Source organism: Anas platyrhynchos, chromosome 13 (assembly GCF_047663525.1).
Source record: "Anas platyrhynchos isolate ZD024472 breed Pekin duck chromosome 13, IASCAAS_PekinDuck_T2T, whole genome shotgun sequence".
Taxonomy (NCBI): Eukaryota; Metazoa; Chordata; class Aves; order Anseriformes; family Anatidae; genus Anas; species Anas platyrhynchos.
Genome location: NC_092599.1, coordinates 19,397,020 through 19,417,155, shown reverse-complemented (window position 1 = coordinate 19,417,155; position 20,136 = coordinate 19,397,020). Strand labels below are relative to the sequence as shown.

At 44.5% G+C, this 20,136-nt stretch overlaps 1 long non-coding RNA gene across 4 annotated transcripts; it reads right to left on the bottom strand.

Moving 5' to 3' along the window:
• On the bottom strand, positions 1-17,941 carry LOC110352140 (uncharacterized). 4 transcript variants are annotated; one of them, XR_005269005.2, is made up of 6 exons: positions 7,216-7,562; positions 5,826-6,903; positions 4,130-4,321; positions 2,747-2,952; positions 980-1,956; positions 1-133 (listed from the first exon to the last, which is right to left on the bottom strand). It is a non-coding gene; the product is annotated as an uncharacterized lncRNA (long non-coding RNA). The 4 variants fall into 4 exon arrangements; XR_011812551.1 differs by lacking the exon at positions 7,216-7,562 and adding an exon at positions 17,710-17,941 and having other exon boundaries at positions 4,130-5,935; XR_011812550.1 differs by having other exon boundaries at positions 4,130-6,903.
• Positions 17,942-20,136: the final 2,195 nt, after the last annotated feature.

Genomic DNA, 20,136 nt, shown 5'->3' with positions numbered 1-20,136 from the left:
TCTGAGCTTAAGTTTTAATTGCTGCTCCTAAGTCTGGACTTTCTGGACGGTGGTCTCTACTGCTCTTAAACACCTCGTTTCTTGTGTAAATACAGTTGGTAAGGTGTCAACGGATATGATTTGGGGAGATACCCTGAAAAATTACTTTTAGCATTACAAAATGCCTTAAGAGCTTTAGCACACATAACATTTTATAGGTAACTATAAAGGTATATTTTGGTAAGACTTAACGAATCAGTGCTAGCAACTGCAGTGGCGATGCTCCCATTGTACCTGCTACATCTATAAGACCTGTGTTGTGAGAGAACTACAATTTGGGTCCTAGATGAAAAGCAGTAGCTAGAAAAAATTGTTCAGTGTAGTATGCATGTTTGAGGCTTGATGTCCAGAGTTCTGTCCATGTGATATTACTAGCTGTCAGTGCTGCTGTGTCTCTAACAGTATACTTTGGAAAACAGAAAGTAGATGTAGCTTTGAATTTATTAGTCCGGCTGAAATTAAATAATCTCAACTTCAAAAATAAAATATGGCTTTGATCATAAAGTGTTAAAAGCAGAACCTCTGTTCACAGGGTCCCAAGTGCTACTTAAGCAAAAGTACCTGAATTTTGGGATTAATGTCTGTGTGCTTTCACAATATATTGTGATAAGCAGATGCTGGAGAGAGATACTGCAGTATCTGTTCTGCCATAGCCATATAGTCCCTCTTACACAACACTGTAAGCAGCCTTGATCGTGTCTCCATGGAGGAAGGCAGTAATGCTCAGTTTATTTAAAAAAATATCAATACTGGATAATTAGTTCTTTATCTAAGGGTGCTAACCCAGTTCCATCTTTCCACTAGTGACTGCCTTACCCATGACAGGTACAGGCATTTACTTCCTTGTAATTGGAAGCAGTGTGATTAAGTGACAAGGCTCAAAGCAGAAAGTAATTATGCTGTGGTTTAGCACTCATATAACGATCAGATTATTTCTTACCTTGACTATCCGCAGGCTCCACCTAGTAAATGGCATCTGTTCAGCAAAGCACATTGTTTGCTTTTTTCCATGTGCATATTCGGAGAGGGGTCCAAGGATGAGGTGGCAGCAGAGAGAATCCTTCCACTACAGCAACCATGGTTAAAGAATGCACAGCAAACAGTGCAGAAAAGTTTGCAGTAGAGACATGTTTACCACCCATACTGAAGTAGTTGTGTCATGGTGGTCTTGGAAACATTCCAGTAGAGCTCTGAAAATAGAATACTGCTTCAGTGCTGATCCACATCCCAGGAGAATTATTTCTGTTCTGTGCCCTTCCATGCAGGAAGGTGTGCTTTCAAATCTTCCTGATAGTATGAAACCTGAGACCTGCTGAGATTTTTCTGTAAGAGAAAACAGGACTAGCCAAACGTTCATGTTTCTAAATGGGACTCTGAGCACTTGGTGCCACGCTCACAGCCTATTAGCTTTATGCATTAAAAATGCTCTCCACTGTGCTGCCTTACTCAGATCTAGGATTGTGGCAGACACCTGATTAAAATAATGTCACAAGAATTGCTGTTTGTCGTTTCTATGCTTTATGCTATGCAGAAGATAATAGAGCTCCACCATAGGTACATACAATAGTTTTACCATAGCTCAAGAGGTGTTCTGTGCTGGAGTTCCTCTGGTTGCCAAAGGGTTTTGCGTTCTTAACCATTAGTTCCCCGTTGTGCTTTTGTGTCCAGCGTCCTTCCAAGCAGAGGGAACAGATGCAAAGAAAAAGCTCTTGCTGTCAAATGCATATAAAGAGATGTTAGGAACACACACACAGCATTTCCATGTTATTTATATTTACACTGCTGGATTTCCAAATCCGATACGGTGGTGATTTGAAGTGCCATGCCATCCTTCTTCCAAAAGGCTGCTCTTGCTGTCTCTTTTGGTTACCAGCAGACTGGACTCCTCAACAGGTACAGACAGCTGGTGCAACATCTCTTGGTTTTACAAAGCAGTCGGTATAGAATATGTGATATGTGCAAGAAAAAAAGAAGGAAGGGGAAGAAAGTCTCAAATGTACCAATTAAAACAGACAAGTGTGTCAGGTTCAACTGAACTTCAGTGGGAACATTCACCTGAGTTTCCTAAACAAAGTTCTTCAACTCCAGAAGCATCGGTGCCTGGCTTGGCTTTCAGACCCCTGCTAAGCTTTGAGTCCAGCAGATGAGACAGCTGGATTTAGTCAAGAAAGCAGATTTCATCTAACATGCTGTTGTATATTTTATGAAATCATTCTGGGAAGATGAGCTGTGATAGGAATTATTGGAAGCATCAGATAGCAATGCATGGTTTGTTGCAACACAAGAAATCAGATTTGTTCTTATTGCATGTATGGAGTTACTGGAATTTGATTTTTTTTTTTTTCCTACTAGTTTGTTTCAAACACTTAAAACAAAACCACTATGTGAGGAAGGTTTATATGCACTGGAAAACTAAACTATTCTATTTCAGGCTGTTGTATAAAAGCATCCGTAAAACAAAGCTACCGCAAGTCATAGTGCTGCTAAGGACTGTATTTTGGTGACTGAAATAGGAGAATGTTACTGGAAAAAAAAACTCATTGGACATAAGAACTTTTGTATAAATGTTGTTAAGCTGATTATTATAAAATTATATATTACATAGCTGATTATAAACCAGAGCAGAGAGAAGGATCAAATCTGCAACTCCAAGTCCCAGTTCTGTGAGGGGGTTCAATACTCTGTGCTTACAGTGCTTTATCCTTACCTTCATACATGGCCTTATACGTCCTGCTCCCTTTAATAAGGTGTCCTTAGAGAGGTATCTGTCATCGCAGTAGTCCCAACAGCTACCCACAGACTGCTAGGTGAGACAGTGGTAAATCGATCCTGGCATCCTGAAATGCTGTCACACGAAGCCTGATTCACATCTGGACTCTTCAGTGCACAAGTGGTTCCTCCTGCAGAAGCTGTCTAAAGTGAGGAGAGGGGAGGAGGGATAAGAAAGCAAGGTAGAGTCTGAACTTCCCAACTCCTACAAAATTTGTAGGAATGTCAAAGAGCTGGTACTGTTGACTAACATTCTACCCGTTTAAGCCATGTTTGATGCTGTTAGGACCCAGTGTATAAAACTAAAATGTATCTTTAAACCAAACTGAGCACAAAGTTTTTCCCTGACACTTGACTTTTTTGACCTAAAAAAAAAAAAAAAAGAAAAAAAAAAAGTGAAGCTGTTTTTTAGAGGTTGATGTAATATGATCCTGATTATTACTTCATCAGCTGGCATACACTGCCTAAATTGCTGTAAAATATATGTGGTAATGAAAGAGGTGATGCATAGCTGCTGAAACAAATGCTCAGAACAGTTTTTCCTCAGCTCTTCACATTTTGAACAAATGCAATGTACTTCCATTTTCCATTAGTGTTTCAAGTTAAATGCAGTTGCCGTGAATAGCATAGGAGAGCCAGCAGTTAACTCTACCACTGCAGAGCAAATAAGGAAAGTCAACACGTCTGACTAATCTCTTTCTGTTCCAGTGGTGGTGGCAGTGATCAAAACAGTGTTTCTACTGTTCTCTGCTCCAGGCCATCACTTCTGTACTTTCAGATGCTGTGCTGATACAATAGTCTCAAGCTAATTCATATAGAGAAGTGAAAGAGGTAGGTCAAAACTAATCAGCACAATGGGGGAAAAAAGGTAGTTTAAACAGCTGGAGCACTAGGCATGAGAATAAGGAATGAATAAATAAATAGCGTGTGAAATTAACTAGAGTATACAAGTACCTGAAGGATGCAAACACATTGATATAAGAATCGCATTAGGATGCGATTAAAAAGTTTCAGCTAACTGTCACAACAAAAATTTGCCATCAAGTGTGTAAAGCTCTGTTGTGGGCATGCTTTACGTGAATGAATTGCCAGCAACAGGCTCTGGAAAGGTATCCTTTGACAGGAACAGGCATGTTTGATTCAGCTCAAGCGCATGGAAATCCTTCCCTTAATCTCTGCACAGGATTTCACATTGAGCCCAAGCATGTTTTTACTAGTGGTTGAAAGGAGGTGAACAGCTAGCTCATTATTATGCAAAATCAAGTTATTTAGATAATAAGAGATTAATAAACATTAGTATATATATATTTTAATTACTCACAGATAGGAAAAGCTCCTTGTTTACTGAGTGAGTAGTTGAGCAGCGTGAAAGCGGCGATGTGGAAAAGCAGCGAGCTGTTGCCCAGATTGCCCCTGCCAGGCTCTGCAAGCAGCCGTCGTGAGCCCGTGCTGGGGCTGTGATGGCTTTCGGATGTGGTACTGCCTGCAAGGAGCCTGACCGCCTCTGCTCACCCTGGTCACGAACAGTAAGGTGCCCGTTAGTAACAGAGTTAATTATTACAGTATTGTTTGTTCACATCAAAGTGAATTAGGCTATGTGAAATTCCCAGTAACGCTTCAAAAATTACTCCTCAGGTGTGCAATGATTTTCCTTAAAAGAAAAAAAAAAACCACACACACACACAAAAAAAAAACACAAACAAAACCAAAACCAAAAACAACCACCACCAAACAAACACTACTTGTTTTCTCATTTGCATTTTCTCTGGTTGGACCTACATCCCCTCTGGATTACCGTGACTCAGCACGCTCCATTGTGTTTCTGCATTTCTGAAACACAGCCAAGTAGTTCCTTCCAAAGATTACCTTGTTAAAGTAAAAATATCCGTTGTATTGCTTGCCCTTCAGATCTCATTCAGTGACTGCAGACTGTGATACTTCAGGTCAGGGCAATGCAGTTTTCCAGTCAACTTCTCTTAAAACACAGAAACCAGAATTCCTTCACCAATCTTCCTTACATTCCTTTTCCTTCGTGTTTTGGAGTAGCTCCATGGTCCCATGAAATCCATAACCCATTTCTGGATCTACATATTGCACAGCTGTACACAAAGTTTTCTACCTTTGCCAATTTGTTTCAATGCCGACTCATAGAAGGATGTCCCAGGCATTTTAAGACTGCATTTATATGCAACTGTGACAGTAATCAAAAATAAGCTGCTCTTGAATAATATTTAGAAGTTTTAGGGCAACTACCCTAGACAACAGTGCTCAGGAACTAACTTCCAAAAATAAAAATAAAAAACGTTTGAAGTGCTAATCAGCAAATCTGGTAATGAACAGCAGTATGTGGTTGATCATTGCATAGTCCCTCTACAATCCAAAGTTCCCTCCATCAAAATCAGCAACAGAAAATAATCAAAAGCTACTCTTAGATTCAGTACAAATTGGGTGGATTGGGTAGATGACTACTAGACCTCTCAGTTGCAAAGAGACTTCAATAGCAGAAGTGAATTGTCTTAGAATTGCCACATTTCTTTATTCCTTTCATTATTTTCAGACAGATCAAGAAGCAATAAAATATGTGTAGGTCCTTGATGTGCCTTTTTTTTTTTTTCCCTGCAGTGGTTAAAACTATGCTTTTAAAAAAAGTGATCAGCAACCCAAATAGCTGGAGATTTCTGCACAAGATAATTTTTAATTATATGAAAACATAGAAAACCTGAATGACGGGTACCTTTGCATACTTCCATACAACAACTCCGCCATCTGTGTTTCAAGCAGAGTTTACTATATCTGAGTTGGAAAGGGTTCAGCATGCGAAATACTGTGCAGGCTAGCTTTCAGCAGATAGAGCACAAAAGTCATTTACAAAGTGGAGTAGGAGTCTGTAAAACTAAACAACAACAACAAAAAAACAACACAAGGACTAGAGGGCATAAATACGGTAGGGCAGATTTGGGCCTTAAGTTCACATATTTTTCTTTTCCCTCAGAAATGAAGTTTATGGATTTTCTCACCTCTTGCACATTCCAGGCTGTAACTGTGCCATCAGTACAAGCAACAGACCTCAACTTTCCACCCCAAACACATTCATTGCCTGATAGATAAGCCATGACAGATATTTTTCCTACAGTAAAAAAAAAAAAAAAGTTAAAAAACAAAATGTCATTCCATAGGACTGAAAAATTTGATTCTCCGCAAGCTCAAGAGTGTTTAAAATGTACACATGGAAAAATAACGTGCCCTTTAGATGGCATCCTACTCAGTAATATTGAATGACTGCATGTATAAGAGAGTTTCCCTCTTAAGGATGATTAGGCATTTACATCTTGCTATAGGCTCAATAAGCACATTTGCAGTATTTATAGGTAGCTAACATTTTCCTCAAATCTGGTACATGGTCAGGGAAGATGGGTTAAAGACTAAAAATAATGCTCTTTCTCTACCTTCACTGCTGACCTGATGAGATATGCCAACAAGATAAGGCTTTGCATCATCATCTTGTATGTAATTTTTTATTTATTTATTTATTTATTTATTTATTTTTAGGGCTGGTAAGGGAGTGCTACATTTGCTACTTCATGACGAAAGGATAATCCAGGCACAGCTCTATTTTTAGCCTGAGAGCACAACACACAAATGCCATTTTTCCAGAGGTGATTTGTTTCCACATTTCTGCTGATGGCCAAAGCTTTAAAAAAAGAATTATGGTTTTGTGTTCTGAACTCCTGCAACAGTTGCACACAAAATCTTTCAAAGTGCTGCATTTCATCTCTAAATAAAACTTATCTGTAGCTTCTGGTAATATTAGCCCTTGTGAGTGTCATCAAAGATCAGTTAATTCCAACTGAGCATTTTGAAAACTGGTGCCATGAGGCAAGTACCCAAGCAAAATGCTATTTTCTCTGCTGCCATGTGCTTCATTAGCATGTGCATGTAATCAGCTGGTGGCCAGCCTGACACCATCTGATATTTAAGTTGGGTATGCTGAAGATGATTCTTCTTCCCTGGCTGAAAACCATGAAATCACATTTAAGATGCTGCAGAGATCCGGTGACGTGGGCATTCTTGTGTGAAACGAGCATGACAATGGCCCTGCATGCAAGAGTTAACGAAAATAGAATCAATAGCACAGTAAGTTTGAAAATCACTAGCTGTGTATATTTATTGCATATTCAAACCAAAATATTCAATATATTTGCTTGAGACCACAGACAAAAGCAGAAACTTTTGCTCTCAATGCAGCCCAGTGAGGCTCAGCAACATCCCTGTCCCACCTGCCACAGAACTGCCCCCAGCCCCCTCCCCAGCAGTTTTTCACTGGCCATAACACTGGCTGTTTGCATTGCATAGTCGTAAATAAATAATATTTTTTTAAAAGGCTAAACAGATCAATACGAGATGTACCTGTACAGGGTGAATGGTTTCTTTTTAATGCTGTACAACCCAGCTTTGATAGTTTGAGCATTGAAAGAAGCACTGCTGCCCAGGAACTGCTCTCTGAAGTGCTGCTCCAGGACTGTTTGTGCCAAAAAAAGGTGTTTAGATACACTGAAACTGATTCAAAGCATTTGACAGCTTTTGCTGTCAAGTAAGGATTACCAGATTGGTAAAGAGTACCAGATTGAGCCTGTTCTGCCACGAAAACCTCAATTCTTTGAACCATTGCTCTGAAACATTCAGAGAAACTGTAAGTGTAAGCATAGGCTTGTGGGGGAATTTTCAAAACAAATAATTTTGGTCACTGTTTATGTTAACTTGTGAGGAAATGTGAGGATAAAAATCACTAGTATTTCACATTTTTTTTTCCCCCCACTGGAAAAAAAGATGAAGAGGTTACATTTGTAACGGTATACCATAGAATTAAGGGCAGTAAGACAGCCATCGCGTACAAAAGAATTTGGGATTGAAAATAGTAACAGTTATGAGGAACCACCCCTATCCCATTTATTCTGCATGATCCCACAAACTCAGCAGTAGGGAGTCACTGAACTAGACCCAGCACCTCACACAACACCGTGGAGGGGGGGAGTGTTACGGGGGGAGTGTTACACCTCCCGTGGTTTATGGGCTGGCAGTTGCGGTAGGACAGCTAGCTGGACTCGCTGCAAGCGTGTTACCAATCGGTTGACTGCTGCTTGCACAGGTTTTCACTCTGTGGGCGTCACTGGGCGTGCTGCTTGTCACTTCTTGATACCAAAAGCTGTACACCCGTGTTTGGAGGCAGCTGTTGTGCTCCACCTGTGCAGGAAGGGTGCACGGTACAAGCGTTTTACTGCTAGAGTCTATTGATACAGGGATGTTAGAACGCACTGCCTAATTAAAAAAAGAAAGAAAGAAATGAAAGAAGCAAAGCAAAGAGTTTTAATGCGGAGGAAAAAAAAAAGAAATAAGGAAAGTTACAAGGACAGGATTAAACGGAGCCTTAAAACAACAAGGCCACGTGTGGCAGGGAATCCCCTCAGGATTCACAGGATGAGGGTGGGTGAAAGCAGGTGGGCAGGGGCACAGCTCAGAGCAGCCAGGGGTGCACAGGAGGGCGATGGCTGTGCAGACTCCATCCCTCCCTGCCACCGCCCGGCCCTGCTGGCACCATCCCCTCAGGCACCGCTTCTGTGCCCTGCGAAGGAAGCCGAGATCGGACAGCTCCTGTTAGCGATGCCTGCCCGCTACCCAGCGAAGTGGTCTGCGCCCAAGTGGGACGTAAAGCAGCTCCCCCAGCAAGCAGGAGCAGCCAAGCCCAGGCCCTGCGAGTGGTAATCCTGCCCGTCGGGCATATTCCCTTCCTCGCAGCCTCTGGGCCACGCAGAACTCATGTCAAAGCCTGCACAGGTTTATGTTCACGTTCAGTACGAACTGATTCAATTTGTGCCAAAACCTTTCAGGATTCTCCCGCCCCTGTCCCCCCATGAGTTATGTTTCCTCGAGAAACCACAGCCCTCTTCAAGTACCTCAGAAATGCACCATAAGCACTAAGCCAATGCTAGACGATAACAAATGAGGCAAATTACATGCCAGGATGTGCTGGTGATAATGCTTTCCACCAAAGACAGGAGCAGGGAGGTTTTCCAGCACAGCAGCAGCCCGGGGCGGCCCTGCCCTGCTGCCCGGCGGTGTCCTGTGGGCGACACAGTGCGCCGAGGCTGGCCAGCCCAGCGGAGCTGACCTTTAAATCCATCGCTTCTTGTCTGCATGCCCAAGAGGAAGTCACATGTGTGGCACGAGCCTGACCCAGAAATATTGCAGGCAGTAGGATATTTTGCGCGAATAAGGAAGGGCAGGGTCTGCAAGATGAATCACTGAAACAATAATTATCCTGAGGAAAAACCTTGGAGGGTGGATTAGCTGTGATAACTGCCCTTTCAAGGTAACAACAATGCAAGCCGTCAGCTCTTCTCAGCTGTGAGGAACAGAAAATGCTTTAGCACAGACCATAAAAATAAGAATTATGGAAGTTCGTAAGAAGAGATTGGCCAAAGATGCATCCCTCACTTCCCAACCACTCCAACTTCAGCCTGCGATTGTTATACAATCTGCAACAATAATTGCTCCCAAAATTATTTTTAGCATGCCAGTAGCTTTCAGTGCAAATAAATAAAGGGACAGACAGTTGCTATAAAGGCAGGAAATAAACTTTAGAAAGTACTTAGCTTTTGGCGAAGCAGGGCAACTGGATTACACAGTTCCTGAGTGTGCATGATAGTCTCAGATAAGAGGAGCTCCGAACTATAGTTTTCTTTTCTTGCCCCTGCTCAGCCCAGCTGTAGTGCATCCATCAGAGCTTTGCCATTGCCCTGCACCCAGGGCAAGCACCAGAGCCCCCCACCACAGGGCAGCAGCACTCACCCATGTAGCGGGTGCGTTGCCCATGGCTGTACCAGCGTTACAGCGACGTGCGGGCACAGCGTTTGTGGCAAGCAGCTCCCACCAACAGCACCCGCAGTGCTCTGAGGAGCTCAGAGGCATCCCAAAGAGAGGCGGCAGCACAGAGGGAGGCAGGACACGACCCCACCAGACGCACGGTCACTGCAGGGATGAGGTGTGGGAGCAGGGCCAGGCAGGAACGCTGCCCAGTGCCCAGTCCCAACACCAGTCCGCTGCTGGTCAAGCACTCACCACACCACAGGAGGACAACATAAAGGCCTTGTTCTTTCTCCCAGTAGAAAGAATAGTTAAATTTGTGTTAACAGGCTAGCCTTGGCACTCTGATACCTTTGCTAAATACTGCTGGCTACCTCAGTGTTGGTCAGAGCCCTAGGGAGACAAAGCTTTGCTGCTGTTTGCTTTTTTCTACCATTATCTCCCTTCTGTCTGCTTCAGGACCAGGAGCTGCCCCAGCCTTGCCTTGGCTGTGCTGTGCTCCCCACCTGGGCACTTGGGTAAATAAAGCAAAATTTGGAAGACAAAAAGGCAGGGAGTCCATGAAGGATGCCAGGCTGCTCTGTCTGTGCACACTCCTCTCTGGGCCCAGGAGAGGCTTCTCCTCGCAGGCAGCCCGTGCTGCCGAGGAACACCCGACCAGTTCACAGTGGGGTGAGCCGAAGCACTGCTCTTCCTGCTCTCCTCCCAGCCCAGCTGACCGCCTGCCAGCAGCAAGCTTGAGACAGCCCTGGAAAGCAAAAGTGCTCTGCCGAGGGGGACACAGAGCCTGGAGAGGGTGCTTCCTGGCACTGCTCCCTCTCTCCCAGATGTTGAGGGCTCGAACTTGCCGTTACCACAAAGTTCTTGTGCCCTTTGCAACAGAAAGCCAATTTGTGAAGTAACTGTAATAATGCTAAAATAAATAAAGGCATTTCCTTGTCCCAGCTTTACATGGATGCCTTTCCATCTCGCTGCTCCTGGATTATGAGAAAGAGCAAACACTATGCTTGCAATTCACCATCGCTAAAACTATCAGCAGCTTTATGTACTTCCTTCTCAACTAGGCAGCCAGCATCCCTTCATTTCTCCCCACAAGCCTTCCCCGAAGGTCTTGGATGCCTGTTGTTTGGAGACAGGTCTGTCAGCACTCGAAGGGTGGTCTGGAGGGAAGGTGAGGTCAAGTTACTTAAACATCCTACTGGTTTATTTGCTTGTTTAGCTGTACGTGGAGTTCCCTCCTGACCACTGGAACATCCCTCCCCTCTGTTTTTAATTTAAGGTTTCACAGAAAGGTTTTCATATTTTTATATCCCCCAAAGCCTAAAAAAAACCTCTTTAGCCACAGCCCTTCAGCTTGGACTTGGTCATGCCTCTCAGCGACAGAACCAGAGTCAAACATGTTATCAATTTGACCAGATCGGTTTCCTTTATGGTGGAGTTGTTTTCAGCGCTCTGTGATGTGTATTACAGAAGCCAAAGATATAAATGATCAACTGGAAGCTTGAATTAATTTTTCCTCATGTCTAAATTAGGAGAGTGAGTAATTGCTGCAGTAATCACAAGCAGAGCCTGTTTATCAATGCCAGTGAATAATTGGCTATTAAACAATAGTGCACTTTGCCTTTGAAAATTCACAACACTCTAACAGGAAGCACGCTGCCAGTTTTATATTAGCCTGATGATTGATGAGAGGAGTGGCAGGATTACAAACGCAGTTTGGGGACAAGCTCTCTGACATGTCTCCCCCAAAATCATCCCTATGCTCGAATCGTTATCCACACCGAGGATAAGCACATCGTGGGCCTAGATTACAGCATCTGAAGTCAGAGGGCTGAAATAGCACACATCTAACTGTAATCAATCACTGTTGACTGCAGGCAGCCAAACACTGTACCTAGAAGCCACAGGCAGGAGCTGCCTCTTGTTTTCTGTTTTTGTACATGTGTCTGTCTGCCACTCGGCCATTGCTCTGACCTCACCCTTTGTTCATAGCAGCATCTGGCCCCGTTATCTTCCTTATGCTCTTCCATTTTCCGTGCCAAGCCTATCCTCTTCCCACCATGCCCCTCATCCCTTCCTTTGACAACCCTGGATCGAGTCCCTGTCCTCCTGGTGTCCAGTCCTTCCCACCCAGCTATATCCACCCCTTGCCTCCACTGAATTTCTTTCCCCTCCTGGCCATTTCTGGGCTCACCCCAGCCACCCACAGCTCTCAGGACCTCACCTGTGCTCCCTTCCTCTCCTGAGCATCTTCCTTTTTCCGAGCTCCCTGGATCAGGAACAAGTTTTTTTTTTGGGGGGGGGGATCCCTCCTCTCCCCACTGCTTCCAAGCACTTTCTCTTTCCTAATTTGCCTCTTCTACTCTGTGCCCAGCCTCTCCTCATCCTCCATTCTCAAGCCAAAGCTTTCTCCTTGTTCCCGATGCCCGCATCCACTCTTGGTGGTGTCAGGTTCTGACCCAATGAGCCAACCAGTTTCCTATACTGCCAATTCTGCCTGCTTGGGCCTCCAAGCTGGCCTGCAGACCTCATTTGATTCTTTCAGTCACTCTGAAATGGTTAATCTGCTGTTTTTCACCTACTACTGCTCTTCCTCACCTCTCCACTTTGCAGATTCCCGCTCTGATCACTGCTCAACCAGACCATTCAATTAGTTTTTTTCCTCTTCTGTTTGCAGACTTCTCCTCCCTGTCCTCTTCTCAATTTGGAAATTGCTGCTTTTCTTTCAAGCTTCATTCCACTCCAGTCTAGACTACCTACCCAGAGTTTGGCCTACTGACTACTCATTTCAATTTTTGTTTTCTTCTTTTTTCCCCCCAAAGCTATTAACACAACAAATTCATCTTTCTGCCTCTCCTTATTGTCCCCTTCCCAACTAAGCAGCTGTAAGATCCACCTGAGTCTGAAGAAGTACATCTGCAGCTCTCACTGATGCAAATTCTGTCAACCACTTGCTTTTCCTGGCTCCCCTGTTCTCTCTAAGTGATGTATTTTCCTTGTCTCTGTGGTAGAGCACTGGTCTGTCCTCCCTTAAAACAGGGCACTCTCACTTTCCTTCACCCTTTCTATTTTAATTAGCCTTAACCATTTTCATTTAACATGATATTCTTTATTTTCCTCCTCACTAGTATCCTTTAGCACATCCTTTCCTTAAAATGCACCCCAGAATCCTTGATTTTCTTCTCGCTCTTCTGGACACCACTCCATCTCATAGCTTACTGCTGTTCATACTATCCTGATGTTCCTTCAGAAGCTCCTGCCCCTCACGTCTTACCCAAACTTCTCTGGCTAATATCTGTCACATCTTCTTACTCACACACTTCATCTTTATCCCTCTTCATTTACTGTTGATCAAGCTCTTGAGGTCTTGTTCTGCATTCTTCTGGATTCTGGACACTTGCTAAGGGGTCTTTCTCACCAGACTTGAACAGATCCTGGTCTCTTTCACACGGGGCAAAAAACAAACAAAGAAACAAACAAACAAAAACCTCCATACACAAAGTCAATGACTGCCTCCACAGAGATAACTTCTGGTTCACTGCTCAGCTTCAGACTTGTCCCCTCTTAAATAAGAGTTATAAAATAATTACAGTAAGAAGTATCCATCTCAGAGGTCATCTCTTATTTAGACCTACATGTAACTCAGGTTCTTCCTGGCTGAAATGAGGCTCGTAGCCATGCCTCCATCCATCCCCACCTTCTTGCATTGCTGACTACATGACACCCCACAACAAATTACAGCCTCCAACTCCACATGAGGTTTAATTCTCTTGAAGACTTCCTGCATAGAATACTGAGAAGTGACAATTATCCACCTGGCTGAACTGTCACCACGTCATACCTTGGTTAGACCGCCAGTTTCACTCTTGCTTTGCTCACACCAGTCCAGTATTCTGCAGCAGATTTGGTCTCCTCACTGGCATTTTGACATCGCCTCATCCTTTCCCATCCATGTCATGCGATCAATCTACTTTGCATCTAGCGTAAGTCACTTGTCTTTACTTTTCAAATAAAAAGCTGTTGTAAGGATGGCTGCTGCATTGTTCTTTATGCCTCACCATCTTATTTCCAAGGAAGCATCCTTCTTTCTGGGTGCTGAATTTCTGCTTAGGACTCCCTATGAATACTTGCAGAAGCACTTTGCTCTTCTCCTACACTTCTTAATGCTGCAGTGTCCTACTTGCCAGCAGCTGCCTGCCATACTGACCAACATGGTTCCTTTTTTACTCCTTTATCTTCCACACTCATCTTCTACTCGATAATGTTTTTTTGGGATGAAATCCATGTTCTGCATTTGTAGATGACACTGCAGAATGCCATCCTATTGAATAGATAGGTATGGACCTATCAGGAAGCCCTGACTTGTGGAGTGTTGCAATCTCATCCTATCACATATCCTTTATCAAACACATAAACCTTCCTAAGGTCACTTCAGTCTGCAGCCCCTGCTCAGTTCAAGCACAATGCTGACACCTGTCAAATGGCCCTTACTGTCTGGTCCATGCGAAAGGCATTTCACAAGAGCTCAGCATACTGCTGAGCTGCCCATGGAGTTTACATGCACTTACACACCCCAGCCATATCTCCCAGAACGCTTCCCAGGAACACATCAGTGAAAGTTGTTGCCCTTTCCAGGCCTTCACTTGGCAAGCAGCACAGTAAACACCCTCACTGACAAGAGCACACACTTGAACCAGACCAACGAGAACACAGGTGGAAAGCTATTTTAACCCGATCCACGAGTTAAGGATATGTCTGGGGGTCATTTCCAGCTCAGAGAGCAGACACCAAGTATTCAGTTATCCTCTGTGCCTATATGGAGGCACCGAATCAGCACATGGAGATTATCAGAAAAGTTAGCAATTTTGGTAGATTGGCACTAGAACTACTAACTCAAGCAGATGAGTGTCCTCACCTGGCTGTTAGAGAGACAACCCCACCTCTGGCTCTGGTCTCAGACAGTGACATCTGTGTGGCAGCACAGGAGGACAAGGCAGCATTGCCATGCCACCCTCTAAGTGCAAAAAGAAGCATCAGCTTCCTGTGCCATGGCTTAAGGCAGCAAGCTTGGCTGAAACCAGTGAAAGCAGAACTACCAGAACCCAGTCAGAGAGTTTCAACCAGTCCCTAAGTCTTGTGGCCTAGCACTGATTCATCTCCGTGTTACAGCTTCTCAACCATATCAAACACGTCAAGACTCAATCAGTTATCTTTGCTATCATTAGACACTCAACAGTTTACAACTACATATTTTATACCTTTATTTACTGCACAGTTACTGCTTGGGAACATCTGGAAGACTGAGTGGACCATCGTGAAGGCATTAGCTGGCCTCTGCTCCACAGAAGTGCTTGAAATGTCTGTGCAGGCAACATTCCCACAGCATGACCCAGCCTATTCAAGCATCTTCCATGAACATGCTTTTAGACAGATCAGCTAATCTTGTTTACACGATTTAGAGTAAATGTTGAATGCAAACCTATTTTGTCTTGCAGACATACATTTCTGTGCATAGGTAGATAGGAAGAAGTTCCTGACTTTGCAAGGAGATAGAAAATTATTAGTAAGAGCCCCAGTAGCCACAATACGATTCCCTTTCGTAGGATCCACAGAATCCCCCTGAAGCTCTCCTATTAACAAAGGCTGTTTGAACAAGTTGGCTGAAAATAAATAAATAAGTCTAATTCAGTACTTTTCCTTTTTTTTTTTTTGTTTTTTTAAACCTGCAGTGCTATTTTAAGAACAGTTTTATGGTTACAGTTTAGGCAATGGCTAAAACGGAAGGGAGAAAAGTTACAATATATTTCATAAAGTTTATGTGCCTTGCCCATAACTGTCTCTCACACCATGATATCACCATGCCCTCCCACATTTCTAGTGACATCTTGACATCAGCCTTGTAAAAAAGCATTTCAAACCTTTGAATAGGGGGGGGAAAGGGAACTTCCTTCTGGAGGAGACGGGTATTCAGTTCTATTATTTTAATTAAAGCTATAATTTTAGTAATATTAGACTCATTGCTAGCAGTGATAACTTCAAGATTTCTTCTGCTGATTGTCAAATTTACAGATGCATCCAAGGTCAGCCTTCATCAGAACAAAAAGTAGACCTGTGTCTTTCTGTGCCTTCCTCTCCATCATTCCATCATTCCATTTTCTCCACCCTTTCTCTCCTTCCTGCCATGAACATGAGTTTGCTTCCCCTGATCTCCACATGATTTCCTCATGCTATTTGTTACCCCTTCCCATACACAATTTTTGTGACTCCGCCCTGCGCACATTCAGGGAATAGACAACACCCTTGTTGTCCACGCTGCTGCTCTCCACCCAGCCACACGTGCTATCTGCTTTGCACATCACTGTGCACACAGGCACTCTGTCCAACAAAAAGCCTGCCTTACTTTTTGCAGTGACTGGCATCAGGTACAGCTCCGTCTCACCCATCCCCTCAGCTCATTGCCCCAGCACTGTGAACAATTGTCAGAGCTCAGCATATTCTGTGGCAAATCACTAGCATCCAGCAGGTTTTGTTACCTGAAGATATACCACCAGGACTCACATATTCAGCACTGGCTGGCTATGGCTAACCAAGATGTGCGTTTGACATCCAGTTTTACAACACATCTCTTATCCCTCAATGTGTGCTATTGCTACTCCATCTCTCTGTAGACCCGGTATTTCCAAAGCTGTCAAGTTCTCCTCTTCCTTAGCATCATCTGTAGCTCTCTGGAGGACTGTCACATTTGCTGGATCACATCCATGGTGCTTAAGACTTTCCTTTGGCAACAGATAATCTGCTCTGCCAGTTCATTTCACATCTGTGTCCATTAATAAATATATAAAGGAAATGTAATTTTTTCCTTAAAAAACAGACAAAAATGATATTTGCCTAAGTGCACATTCTGACAAACAGGGAGTATTATTTTTTTTTTTTCCAAATGCAACAGACGCCCCACTACATTTGATATGAGGGTAGAATCAGGAAAATCTCCTAGAGAAACTAGGCAGGAAAGAAAAAAAATAACAACAAAAACATCTGGATGAGTAGCATCCCTCTACACAAGTAGCCATGTTTATACCTGTCAGGGAACAAGAGATATAAAGAGGAAAAACGCACTGTTGTAGAACTGGAGGTGCCCAAGTGGTGGTGCAACTGGCACCCAGTGGCACTTCCACATCACTTGACCACAGGACACACAGACCAGGGGGTTCATGTACTTAGCTCAAAGCAGGATATGCCTGCTTCTCCAATCCTGCTCCTGCCATTTCAGATTACTGTTCGAGAGCAGCTTACTTCACGTGCATTAATCATTAGCTCCTTCTCTGGTATGTGCAACAACTGCAGGGTCCAAACTCCAAGCTGTCAGGATGGTCCCAGGGAGCCACAGCCCATGGCGGCGTGCAGCCTGAAGACCGATCTGCTTTGGGAAGCAGCCCCCACCAGGCCTGAGGCGTGCACACACACCTGAGGGGCAGAGGAAAGCCCTCGAGGTGCAGCAACAGTTACCCAGTCCTCGAGACTGTGCAGGGGGAAAACAAACAAACAAAAGAACAACTTTGAGAAAGTTTCAAAACAGTGGATAAACAGCCCTTGAGTTCTACCTTTTTTTTTTTTTTAAACTATTTTTTATTAAACACTCAACAAGGTGAGCATCATGTCTTTACCTGAGGAAATATCCTTGACTAAGTCCCAAAACCTGAAGACAGCTTTCTCCCCGAACATAGCTGGGTGCAAGTCAGCAGTTCAAGCTTAGAGCAGCTTCACCAAGGTATTACTTTGCCTTTAATGTATTCTTTTCTGCATAGTTGGATTCAAGAGTTCAAGACAACCTAAGCTCTGAGAAAACCTGGGCTTCCAAACCTTAATTTTAGAGCTCCTTCAGCCACATCCAGCTCTAAAAACCAGCAGACACCACAGAGACTACAGCTACGAGTGCCTGCACACAGACACAGCTCTACACTGTCACTGTAAAAAAGTGCATCTTCCAAGCTGGTAGACTCTTAAATCACAGAAACATAAACACATCAATGTTTTCCTTACCCCTAAAAACTTCCAGAAGTTTCTAATGAACCAGCTCCTGCCAGCTCCAGCTCCTCTAAAGCTCTGAGCAGTCAGTTACTGTCTGTGGAAGCCGCAGGTAATTGGCTCCCAGGTACACCTGCCTGCCCGAACCACTGCTGGCTCACATTAACCCCTGAGGTCACCACCAGCCTGGCTCCACCTGGAGCCCCCTGCCCATGGGTCTGGGGATTGGGGTTTCCCTCCCACAGGCTGCAAACCCCCTGAGCCCTGCCCTGAGCTCACCAGACCCAGTTTTGCATCACCAAGCCCATGACGGGGTGACCGATCGCAGGGCACGTGTCGCCCCTGTGCTGCCACGAGCGCTCCCGGCCAGCCGAGACCCATCCTGGAAACCCAGCCCGGCAGCGAGGGCAGCTCTCGCCCTTCCTGTGCCCTGACCTGCCGCAGCTCCTACGTCACCGGCTGCTCTCGGAGCAAAACTCTGCAGCAGGCTGCTTAGTGCTCGTCTGGCAGGCCTGCAAATGCATCTGCAAACGGAGAAGTTGCCAGTGATACGACATATTGGGGAGCAGGTGAAGAAGGACCCAGGAAATAAACTGCCTTTGTGAATGTTATTTATATTTATTTTTGTATTTTCAAGCGCCCTTTTAGGAGTTAGGAGATTTGCAATACAGGGAGCGTTGATATATTAAGCTCACATTTCTGCTACTGAAAGGACTCTCTAGCCTGACTTTTACAGAGCTGTTTTGACAACAAAACTGTGCAGCTATGATTAGCCTGATAAAAGGGAGCCAGAGTTGGAGTATTGATGGTATGTGCATCTAGGATCTAGTTACAAAATGGGCTTTTAACCACATTCTCCCTTGTGAATTCATGTTATCAGAGGCCATCTTAAAGAAAAAAAAAAGACAGACAACCTTTCTTTTTTGTTTTATGTGGATATTTTTCTTGTGTTTCTTTATGTTTATGAAAAATGAGACATTACTAACCTTGACCAGAGCCACACACCGAGCAGACGGGCACTGTGCAAACTTCCCCCCATAGCTTCACTCACCTCGCTTGGTGCAGAGAGCAGGAGCAGCCGTGAATCCATTCAGCTGGAGGAAACCACAGGGTCCAGCTCTGGCCTTGTGAGCGCAGTCCAAAAGTCCAGAAGGATTGCATCGAGACCTACAGGCTTTTGGAGCTTCTCGTTCTTTCTAAAATATAATTTATTTTGAGAATATATTTTCAGAGCTGATTAGCTAGCCTACTAAATCATTGCACTGCCTAACCCCAAAAAGCAACCCTGACAAACAATTAACAATAGAAACACCATTGTGGCAACAAGTGATGGATGGTTCAAGGGTGTAGCTTGGGCCTGGCCTTTGTTCAGAAGAAAGTTGCTGCTGCTAAATAAAGAATTGGGTAGTAAAAGGTGAGAGTGAACAGATCATATCTAGAATAAAACTATTTGCTCTCCTTCAGGGTATGTTTCCTCATAGCAGCAAGCATCTCATGAGAGGCAGGCAGGCCCCATCGCTCAGGGCGGACGTGTGACAGAAACTGCTGCACACCAGCCCTACTTCTGCACGGCCTGGGACAAAATGCTCTCCCAGTTTCCCCTCTTCTGGGTGGGCGCAGCACGGCGCCTGCTTGGCTGGGCAGTAAGCCGGGCTGCTTGGTCTCTGCCCTGTGTGCATTCAGGACGTGGTGATTTCAGGCCTGCAGAGCCCCCCGCCTGGCTCTCAACTCCCTGAGTCTCTGCAAGAGCTGCCCCTGGCCCCCCAGGCTGCCCCTGGCCCCCCAGGCTGCCCCGTACCTGCTCCGGAGGCTGCTGCACCAGGAGGATCCCTGGGGGTGGTGGGTCTGAGCCTCCCAGATGCATTCAGCTCCCTCCCTTGTAGAGTCAAATGCATTTGGAACGGGTCCGCCACCGTCTGATGGTGTTGGCAGCTACTTTGGCTTTGTGGACTTGCAACAACTGTCTAGGTTTTGAGACCGCAGAGTCCTTTTAAGTGCTGGATAAAAGGACTGCATTATCAAAAGGAGAACATCGGGCACTGTAAGAAAGTTCGTTTCTAAATCCCTACAAGAGCACCACACAGCCCTGGTTACGTTGGCTTAAAAAAGCAGGAAAAACCCTGACTTCTACCCATTTGTCAGAGCACCAAATGATAAAACCTGGGGGATCCTCACCGCTAACAGAAATGCTGGTTATTGCTGCCTTACATTATGAAAGGAGCAGGCTGGTTCCGACTGTCCAGGTTCAGTCCCAGACACAGTGCTGGTCGGATACTGCTAAGAGCTGGATTTTCACCTGCAGACAGCTTCTTGTAGGTTGGAAGTGCTGGGATTTCTTTTTAACCCCTTGAAGACCATGGTTCCAAGTTCATTTTAATTTCCGAAGGCAATTTCCTGATTCCTACTTTTCTGTCATGAATTTCTAATTGTTGTGTCAATTTA